This window comes from Tyto alba, unplaced genomic scaffold, assembly GCF_018691265.1.
Source record: "Tyto alba isolate M040663 unplaced genomic scaffold, T.alba_DEE_v4.0 Super-Scaffold_20000015, whole genome shotgun sequence".
Lineage (NCBI taxonomy): Eukaryota > Metazoa > Chordata > Aves > Strigiformes > Tytonidae > Tyto > Tyto alba.
In genome coordinates, this window is record NW_024881289.1 from 173,902 (window position 1) to 184,769 (window position 10,868).

Below are 10,868 nucleotides of genomic sequence, written 5' to 3' on the forward strand. Positions count from 1 at the left end.
CTGCAGCTAGAAATGGAGATGGAGAGCAGCAAAGTGTATCTGCAGAGAGAGCTGTGGACATGAGAGCCAAGTTGATGTTTGGTCTGTGTTTCCTTCCTGCTCTGTGTTGCAGCTTTGCTTCCTTCACAGAGAGATGTCTTGCTTCAGACCCTGTCCCCCACGGCCCTGCTGTGCCTCTGGCCCAACCCCACTTGCAAGCAGCTGCAGTGAGCCCTGTGTCGCCCGCTGCGCTGACTCGACGGTGTTCATCGAGCCCTCGCCAGTGGTGGTGACCCTGCCGGGCCCCATCCTCAACTCTTTCCCTCAGAGCACGGCTGTGGGATCGTCTCTGTCAGCTGCTGTTGGGAGCTCCCTCAGTGCTGGGGGAGTTCCCATCTCTTCTGGGGGCTCCCTTGGTCTGGGTGGGTCCGGGATGTGTCTGTCTGTCCCCCGCTGCATCTGAACTGCTGAAGCTGGCGAATCATCCCTTCAGGAGCAGGACGGAAGACGGGACCCTGCAGCACCAAGTCATGGACATGTCTTGCAGACAGGCTGGGTGTCCTCATGCCACCTGGCAGGAGGGACCTGTGCCCACTTCTCCTCGCTGCACAGCTGGCATGGCCGTGTATCCTCTGGATCTGCTTTGCTCTGAGCCCTCCGGAAAGGGCTCGTTCTCTTCTGCTTTGCTGATACTCCTGCTGAAGGGGAGAGGGTGCTAGAGTTAGGGACCACTCTGGGTGGGTTGCCATTGCCACAAGGGATGGCAGAATGGGAAATGGCAAGCGCTTTATGTGCAGCTTGTCCTTGGGGAATGGGCCATCCTCTTTGCGTCCCTCAACCCTGCAGATGTGTTTCTTGGTCTCTGTTCTGTGCCACTGCATTTCCTCCTTCTCATTAAAGACTTTGTGCAGCATAGCTGGAGGCTTATGTCTTGGGTTTTTTTCTGCTCCTTCGCCGTTTGGCCAAGTCCTCTGCAAGGGAAAGGGAGAACCTGCACTCTGCCATGACGGTGAGTCTGTCGCCAATCTTGGGGCACCGCCAGTTGTGGGTGGAGCTCCCTGATCTTGTACAAGAGCACCGAAAAAATCGAAGAAGGAAAAAGAGAGACAGCAAAGGGTCAGTGGAATGGAGACATCAAGAAGTAATGGACAGGATTTGAAGTACAAGTAGTGCCTCACACAGGAGCCCTGTCTTACTGTGAGGCTGGTCAAACATGGGAAACAGTTACCAAGGGAGTACTGTAGAGTGTCCATCTTTCGAGATGTCCAATATATGACCAGAGAAGTCCTGGAAGAGCCTCCTCTACTTGTGCCTGCTTTGAACTGGGCTTGGTCTGCATGTTCTCCACCCCATGTGTTGTGTGATTTGGTGTGCCACTGCTGGATGTCCTCAGGCAGGAGTAGCCCTCAAGCTGAATGGAACAGGCAGGAGCTGGGGGCCACTGCTCAGGAAAGCTGCAGAGGTTTGGTGGGCACAAGGCATGAGAGGGGGCACTGATGTCAGTCTCATGGCTGGGAGCACAGGAAAGGATGGAAGATCAGAGTAAGGTCAAGCTGATTAGAGCTGACAGAAAGCTGTTATGTGTAACCATGCCGAGGAATGTCCTGGGAGAGCCAAAAGGCTGAGGTCCCACTGAGATTTGAACTCAGACCGCTGGATTCAGAGCCCAGAGTGCTTACCGTTACACCATGGGACCTCCTGCACAAGCACTGTCTTTCCCCTGAGGCCACCCTCGTGGAGCCTTCTACTCCTGGCTGAGCCTGGATGTCTCTCCATCTCCGTGGACATCACCAAGAACAATCTTCCTCCAGGGCCGCTCTCTACTCACCGGGCCTTTCAAGGGAGTGGCAGAGCTCTTTGCACAAGCCTCGCGTGCCCTCTCTTACAAGAGCCAGGCTGGTAAGTGCTGAGAATCTTGCTTTTGCCTACTTGGACCAGGTTAGGTAGTTTCCAGTAGAACCTCTTCCATGGTGCACCTCACACGGTACATTCATGGCCCAGCAGTTGAAGGTTCAGTCCTTGCACTTGTGGTCTCTGCTGCTGCCTCCCTTTGCCCCCATGTTGGACAGTGTGTCCATCTGCCCGTGTAAGTTATTGCCTCTCCTGTTTCTCACCTTGTAGCTCATACTAAGCAGCCATTACCCAGATATCCTTACTCCCGTTCCAGTCCTACCGAGCTCCTGACCTTGCTGAACAAGGTGACCAAGAGAGGGGGCAGGGGATGAGCTTCAGTAGAGGGAAGATCTGGCAGGAGTACCCAAAGGAGCTTGTTATGTTTGCACAAGCTGGACTTCCTTCCTCTGTTGGGGCAATCTTGGCTGACTCCAAACTCTGGTCCTCTCTTCCAGGACTCGCTGTCCCCTTGTGCCCCAAAGTGGCCTCTCCCTCCCTGGAAACCCCATTTTCTCTCCAGAGGCTGCTCCAGACTCGGCAAGGTTTCAATGTCCAGCCTGAGGGAACTTTCCCTCATGTCCTGGCACCAGCACACTGCCTGCCCAGAAAGGGTCCATGCACACAGCCAGGAAAAGCTGCAGTGGTGCGTTCCTCCTTCTGCCAAGGTTTGAGCCTGTGTGTTGAAAGCAGGGCCCTTCCTCCCAGCAGTCACACAGGAGGAAACCCATGTGGGGACACTCTATTGGATCTCAGACTTAGCCCGGGACACTGAGGACAGGACCTCCTGATACCTTTGCACTTCCTAAAGCATTGGGCTTGCATCTGGTACTTCTGAACCCACACGACAGAGCACGCCGTCATACCCAAGCCTAAGATATCAAAACCAGGTCACATTCAGAGGAGGCAGGAGAAACACCTAGTCACTGGAAAGGGTTCAATATCTACAGAGGCACAACTCTGAAAGCTTGTCCCGGAGAATCAGCATTGCTGAGGGCTTTCCTCACATATCCCTGGGATCTGCAGGGCCCAGGTGGGTGGGAGCAGCGAGAGCAGGGCCCAGTCTCTGAAGGCCTTGTAAAAAGGTGGAGGAAACCCCCCTCCAGGGGCTGTGGCACAGGAAAAGGGACAGCTTTTTCCCGTCCATGTGCTGTAATGCCATCGGAGGGGACATGTCTCTTCTGGGGTCAGACAGTGGATCTCCAAGCAACAGAGGATGTTCCTGGGCCCTACCAGGCTCACTGATCTCACCCAGCACTCGGGGATCCTGGAGGGGCTCTGTATGAACAGCTGTATGGGCCTGTGCAGGCAGATTCACGGTATTTTGTCCTTGGTTTCCTTCCTGGCAGCGTTGCCTGCTGGGACTAACGTGCTCCCCAGCCCGTTTCCTTCCCCAAGGCCATGGTAACTGCTGCTACCTATGTAGCCTCTGATGCTACTCTTCCCTGTAGGATCCGGGGGAGGACAATCTGTGCCACCCTTAGAGGCTTCAGTGGGCAGGCAGAGATCTCCCAGAGCTCCCCAGCCCTTGGGAGATGCAGCTCAGGCCAGGCTGGATCACACAGGAGGCCAGGCCACCCCCAGCTCCTGCACTCCCGAGGTCTTTCTGGCAGAGGGCAGGCCTTGGCAAGCCAGAGAGCCACCTTCACACAGCGGAAGACCCCTCACCTTCTGCTCTCCAGGCTAAACAAACCCAGCTCCTTCAGCATCTCCCTCAATCACAACGTGCACCAGCATGGAGTTTCTCTGTCCTGTCAGCAGTGCTGGAGAGAAATGCCCCAGTGTCGGGGGAGACGAAATGGAAATGCATGCTAGGCCTTGGAGCACACCCCTCAGCCTGAACACGAGTCCCCAGAGCCTGCAATGTCCCTTTTGGCTTCCTACGGGTAGGCTTTACTGCCTCCTGCCCCTCTTCCCACTGATGCTGGTTGCGTTTGCAGGTGAGGAACTGCCAATTCAGGGAAACTCTCTGGCTTGAAACCCTGCTGGTCAATGCCACGTCCTGGATTGGCACCTACCGTCTGTGCCACTGCATCCGAAAGAGAGAAGGATGCATCTCAGGGGCTCTTCAGCTTTGGGATCAGAGGGCAGGGTAGCTCCCTGATGACTAATGAGAAGGAAAAGTTGTCCTCTTTTCCAGAAAAGGGGAAGAAGGTCTATGTAGGGAACTATGTAAAAGTGCTGATAAAGTGGAGCAAGTTCAGTGGAGGTTCCCTAGGCTAGACAGGCACCAGGGACTCTGGCCTTGTGAGGGAGGCCTGAGGACACAGGGCTTGCTTAGCAGGGAGAAGGAAATGCTTAGGAGGGATTTGATAGGAGCCTCCCAGTGCTTACAAGGAGGCTACTGTGGTGGCTGAATGATGAGAGCTGTGGTCAGAAATTGACCAGGCAGTTTGTAACTGGCTACAGGAAAAAAATCATTACCCTGAGGGTGCCTATGGATGGGAACAGAGAACCAGAGAAGCTGCAAAATGACTGTCCTCGGGGTATTTTATGACCCAGAGGGAGAAGCAATGCTCTGCTGGTGTGAGCTATTGAAGAAGAAGTATGCAGTCTCAGACTCCCTGGCCTGCCTTCCAAGAAGAAGTATTGTTGGAGGGCAACGTTGGAGCAGCAAGAGAGGATTTTGTGGGTGCTGCCTCGTGGACGCTTCCTGGGGCATCAAGGGGGCTTCCTTCTTCCCTGCACATAGCTGGGAAGGCTGGTGAAGGAGGGCTCTGCCACACCAGCCCCTGGGGCAATGCTGTGCTGGTCTCAAGGAGTTGCTGTGTGGGAGAGGGGCTGGAGAGTCAAGGAGAAAGGACAGGAGATGTGCCAAGTGCAGAGCAATGACTGAGCTCCAGTTGCTGTGAGCAAGAGGCTCCCTTACTGTCATGGTGCAGAGGAAGGAGGGCACAGCTCTCTCTGGGGCTTGTTGTTTCATGGCAGGCTCTAGACTGCAAGGTACCTTGGAAGGTCACTGGCCCAAATGCTTGCTCAAAGCAGGGCTGGCCCAAGCTAGGGAGGGCAGAGCAGTGCCTGAGCCTCACTGAAACCTGAGTGTGATGCCCAGGCACAGAGACTTCCAAAGGCCTCTGGGCACCTGCTCCAGTGCTTCATCAATCCCTGAGAATCTATGAATGGTGAAAGCAGTCTCTGTCATCTCCTTTTGCCAAGGGAGGCCTTTGTGTTCTGGGTTAGGTTGTGTCCAGAGGACTCTCTGTGATGAAAGGCTCTGGGGGAGTCGAGGGTAGCGTCTCGACTGCCCCATGGGAGCTGAGTTTGCTGAGTGAAGTAGGATTTTTGCGCAGGGGAGGCAAGGCACTTGTGGAGACCAGTTAAAAAAATTGTCTGCGTGTCCAGGACTGGAACCCAGGTCAACTGCTTGGAAGGCATCTACGCTCTACCACCTACCACCAAGGCTTCTGGTGCCCTGCTACCTCCTAGTCCTCCACTTCCCATACTGCCCAGCTGCCTGCACTCACAGATGACCTCAAGCTGGTTGGCACTGGGAGTTTTCAGAGTTTGTCAGGTGTTGGCTAGGAAACCTGAAGCTGCACTAGCCACTGGCTAGGGGAGATCAGCATCAGGGACTGATCAGGTTTAGAGAATGACACTGTAGAAAGCGGGACTGAGCTCCAGCCATGGACGCTGCACAGACCTATGATAAGGGCAGGGATCCCAGGGACCTACTGTTGTGCATGTGGGAGGGAGGGGATCTGTGTCCAGCCCTGATCTCCAACCCTAAGCAGCTGGGGGCAAAGAAAAGGATCAGACCGTCTCTCTTGTCCATGCCTGTGTGAGTGGTGCTGGTGCTTCTGTGGGTGCTGGTAATGGTGCTCTCCCCATCTGCGGACAAACACGTGCCAGTTCTGCATGTACTATGCAAGTGTATGTGTGGTCATCTATGTACCTGTGTTGGTAGAAGCACAGATGCTCACCCACCCCGTTGCTCACTCCTTTCTCTATGTTCCACCCCAACACCTACCCATATACTGCCACCAATGAGCCCATTGGGAATACCTGCTCAGCCCTGCTCCTGGCTGGCCCTGCGAGTGGGCACAGCAGCAAACAACTAGGATGGAGAAAGTGCCCGGGTGTTCAAGTTGATCACACTAGTGTTTTCAAAACTAACTCCAGCCGTGTCCTCCTCCCCACTTGCAGATTCCTGGAGGTCCCTGCTGGCAGCTGGGAAGTTGAGATTGAGCAGCCTGATGGAAGGGAGAAACACAACTGCGTGCCCAGGAACCCACTTCCTCGTGTGGGGAACTCTGCCTGCTGCTCCACATGCAGCCGTCTGTCTTGCCGAGGGACGCTTTGGGAGCGCTGTCTGCTAAGAAGGCAATGGAAGAATAAGGTGAGTGGCAGAGAGAAGGGAGTGGGAGCTCAGAGGGCCATGGCCATGGGTGCGCAGAGAGCAGGAGCAGTGCATGTTAAAGCTTGCTGGGAAAGATGCAAGGGAGAGGTAGCTACTCTGCTGCTGGAACGCCAAGAAAGAAAAAAAAAATTAAAAATGCCATTAGCAGAGGATGGTTTCGATCCATCGACCTCTGGGTTATGGGCCCAGCATGCTTCCGCTGCACCACTCTGCTCCCCCCAGGATGCCAGCTGGGACTTCTCACAGCCAGGCCTGATGCTCCCTGGCACTGCCAGCACTCACGCCTCATTCCTTTCCTGTATCCTGTGCCCTCACCCAGGCTGGATACATGTCTGTCCTGGCTACCTCACTGGAAGTGGGACTGGGGTGGGAAGCTCAAGGGCCTTGCCTTGCCCTTCTCCCCACCTCTCCTGTCCATCACCCTGGATGGGGACTTTCTCTTTGGCCCCCTGAGCTGGCTCTGGAGGAGCTGAAGGAAATCCTTGGACGAGGGGTGCACATAGTGATGCCTCAGCCTGATTCATGGAGGACCCCAGTAGGGATGACAGCACGGTTTTATGTATGTTACAATACAGTTCTGCTAACCAGTCACCTTACTCATGCTATCGAGTGAGCTAATGAGTTCATATTGGAAATGTATGCAACTTGTGATTTTCCCATCAATACATTCTTGTCACATGTACTTGGAGTGGTTTTATACTAGATTTTGGTTAGCCGCACTTGTGGCCGTGGTTACATGCCTGGTGGCTTTTTGATGACAAATCTACCATTGTTTTGTCGTCTGCATGGGGTGTTCTCAGCCATTGATAGCTGATTTAAGACAGGTCTTCAGGTCACCCTTCGGTAAATGCTCTTCATCCTAGGCACTGTTTGTTCCTTTAAACAAGTTGTACTTGTATAGCAGTTAGCACCTTGCCTTTCAGAGCAGTCGAGTGGGCCTTCCCCTGCCCATGCTGTGCTGTGCTAAGAGCTTCTGGCTTGGTCTCCCTCCTGGCACAGCCCTGCCCTCGCTGCTCCCCACAGCCCAGGGCAGCCCCTGCCACCATGCAGGGTGCCAAAGAGTCTGAGAAACCCCTCCTCTCTGCGCCCGGTGCCATTCCTGTCTGGCCCAACACGGCTGGGGGTGGAGGTGGCTCCCCGTCAGGCCAGGGCAGGGCCAGACCAGCCAGACTGAGTGCTCACTAAACTTAGATCCTGTGAGATATTCCAGGAAGTCTCTGGACTGGCTGAGCTTGTAGATCCTGCTTCCCAGGGCAAGGAACAAGGTGGCAGTCCTGAGGCCTGCATCCTTGGGTTGTGTTTGCTCGTTCCCTGTCCCATCCACAGGTCAGATCATGCAACAACAAGAGAGGAGAAAAGAGCAAAAGCGGGATGGAGAGGGCTGGGATGTGGGTTCAGACATGAGCATGGGAATGTGGCTGCAGCCTGCCTGCTACAGAGTATTTGGCTGCAGATCAAGAGGTCTGTTGCTCCAGGTCTCCCTTCCATTGCCCCTTTTCTTTTTCATCCATGCTGCCAACCCCTCTGAGCTTCTCCTTGCTTGTACTGCCACTGCCAACCTCAGGGGAACTGCAGTTTCTCCTTTTTCTCTGGGATTTCTCTGCCTGTGCCCCTCAGGGTTTCCCCTAAGATGCTATACCCCCCACGCAGGCTTCCAGCAGCCCCTCTTCCTCTCAGGGGTTGTGAGAGAGTAAACCCATCAGGTGCTGTGATGGCAGGGGATGGTGTCTTGATGCCAGGGTTGCCACAATGTCCTCTTCTGCACTTCTGCGTCTTTCCCAGAAGAGGAGGAGACAGAGAGACCCACTCCTCATCATCTCATCCTTAAGCTAAATCTGGGAAAGCCCCCTGGAAAAGGCTGTCTATATGTGCAGGGGCTGAGGAGGAGTCAGGCTGAGTACCCTCAGGACCTGAGGCAAGATCTCAGATCTGTGATGTGTCTTCTGTTCATTGTCAGCAATGAGGTCCATATATAACAAGGACCTCTTCTGTACTCATAGTTGGCTCTGGACTTTTCCCTCTACCCCACTTGCCTGCTGCTCCACACCAGTCTGCCTCCATGAGACCTAAAGTGGAGGGGAAGACGTTGTGAGTGCTGGCAAGATCTCAGATCCATGAGAGTCCCTTCTTTATTAGCAATAAGGGCCATGTTGCACAGGCTCACTTTGGAGAGGAGCATCTCTAGTTTCAGGTGTAGGGAAGACAGATGGTTGGGATATGCTACTTCAGATGTGTGGTTAGGCTCTGAAGTTCTACACAACAAAGAACAAAACTAGACTTCTTTTGGTCTCTTCCATCAACTTCCCTACCTTGTAAATGGGGAGAAGAATTTCCCACCCATGCTGGCATTTCTGGAGGGAGGCAAGAACAAGGGTGGGAGGCAAGGGGGTTTTGCTGTGTCTCTGGGTGCACTGTGCAGCTGCAGGAGCTGTGTCTATGGAGCCAAGACACTCAGCTGCAGCGTGGTCCTTGCAGCAGCCCAAAAATGGGACTGCACCCCATAGTTGTCAGGATTCCAACCTGCGCAGGGAAAACCCCAATGGATAGAACATAACACACAAAATGACTCACTGGGGAGAGGTGTCTCCTAGGGTTTAACTGAGGTGCACTGAAATCACTTGAGTGCTGATTTTCAATGTGGGCATTCAGCAGGGAAATGAGCATGCACAATCATGATCTCCCTCTTTGTAACTCCCTGTACGCAAAGAACTGCTGATGACAGAGTGGGAGTCTGTAACTATGTGCTAACAGTAACTGCGGACACCCTGCTTTTGACAGTCAAGACAGAAAGAGCATGGCTTTTTAAATTTAATCATCTCTTGAATCAGAGACTTGAGAAGCTTCACAGACTGGCCAGCACACATAGTTCCTCGGACACTTTTCGCGCTCACACTCTTGACTGTGACCTCCTGCCACTCTTGTCTGCATGCAGACAGGAATATCCACAGGTACCATCTCCATACCTGCTACTACTCAGTGCAGTTTGCCAAATAGTGCTGCTGTGGAGCCAAAAGGGAATCAGAGCTATTTTGTACTACTAATGAAACTGATTGTTTTTTTCAGGTCTTTTGTTGTTTTGCTCAATGCTCTGGAAGATAACAATGCTTGGTCAAGCTGGCAAAAGATCTAGACAACCTATTTCACCAAAAAAGCTCTCTCCTGTCTACCTGCAAGTCATCCACACCTCTCATTTATTTTCACCTTGCACCTCCTCAATTTCCTCAGCCAGGCTCTACCTTTCCCTTTCTATAGATCTCTCCCACTCTCACAACACATCCCCCCTACACACCAAGAAGCTGCATGCCAGTCATCCACTTTGCTTTTCTTTGCTGGCAGATACTCCAGCTGGAGAGTGAACCCATCCACCCCATGTCAGGATATCCCAGATGCCCAGCTGAGGACAAGGCGCTGGGATCTACAGCCACAGTCCCTGTGGTTAAACCTCCAAAGGCCTCTGGAAGGCTGGTACCTCCTTGCTCCGTGCAGGTGTTAACCAGGGGCTTCTAGTGAGCGGACGTGTCAGGCGGGTGTCACTGCACAGGGGATGTGCTCAGTAGGGCAGAGAGGGCTGGGGCAGGTAGTTGTGGCCGAGTGGTGAAGGCGATGGACTAGAAATCCATTGGGGTTTCCCCGCGCAGGTTCGAATCCTGCCAACTACGGGGTGCAGTCCCATTTTTGGGCTGCCTGCAAGGACCACGCTGCAGACGAGTGTCTTGGCTCATTGTGTCCCTGGTGCCCAGGGACACAGCAAAACCTCTTGCCTACTGCGCTTGTCCTACCCTCCACCTGACCCAAAACTCCCGATGAATGGGAAATCCTGCTCCTCCCTTTCCAAGATAGGGGAAGAGAACAGACCAGTGCTCAGTATTGGCCATGAGAGAGCTCCACTGTTGTTGGTTCTTCCTCAAAACCACGTGCCTGATCTTATCCAACATCCCAAGCAGAACAACCCCACCAGCTCTCTTCCCTATGCCTCAAACTTTAGCAGCTCATGTCCAAAGAGAGCCTGCACAACATGGCCCTCACTGCTAAAGAAGAAGGGATGTCACCTCATGCACCTGACATCTTGCCAGCACTCACAAATTGCCCATTACTTTAGGTCTCACAAACCAGAGAGCTGTGGAGCAGCAGGCAAGTGGGGGGAAGAGGAGGGGCCAGACCTGACTATGAGCTTCAGAAGAGGTCCTTCTTTGCATACATGGACCTCATTGTAGCAATGAATTGAAGACACATCATAGATCTGGCGTCTGGGGATATTCTGCCTGACCCATCCGGGCCTCGCACACATGCACACCGTTTCCCAGGGGTCTTTCCCAGATTTAGCTTAAGGATGAGATGATGAGGGGTTTCCTCCTCTGGGAAAGACGTGGAAGTGCAAAAGAGGACGCGGTGGTGGCTGTGGCATCAGGAGACTGTCCCCTGCCATCACAGTCCTGATGGGTGGGATAGAAAAGAGCCGGAGGCTTCCCAGAGGGCTTCTTTCAGTTGCATACCCAGCTGCTCCCAACAGAGCAGCAAGCAGAGTAGGAGCTGCTGGTAGCCTGCCTGTGTGGTGCAGCATCTGAGGAAAATGAAACCCTGAGGGGCACACAGCGAGATTCCGGAGAAAGAGGAGAGACAAGCTCGTTGCTGGTGCATGGTC

At 53.7% G+C, this 10,868-nt stretch overlaps 3 non-coding genes across 3 annotated transcripts; 1 reads left to right on the forward strand and 2 right to left on the reverse strand.

The window, feature by feature from the left end:
* Positions 1–1,603: 1,603 nt before the first annotated feature.
* On the reverse strand, positions 1,604–1,675 carry TRNAQ-CUG. Its single transcript has one exon. It is a non-coding gene; the product is annotated as a tRNA-Gln (tRNA).
* Positions 1,676–6,368: 4,693 nt separating this feature from the next.
* TRNAM-CAU lies at positions 6,369–6,440 on the reverse strand. Its single transcript has one exon. It is a non-coding gene; the product is annotated as a tRNA-Met (tRNA).
* A 3,363-nt stretch (positions 6,441–9,803) lies between these two features.
* Positions 9,804–9,885, forward strand: TRNAS-AGA. Its single transcript has one exon. It is a non-coding gene; the product is annotated as a tRNA-Ser (tRNA).
* The last annotated feature ends 983 nt before the right edge of the window (positions 9,886–10,868 follow it).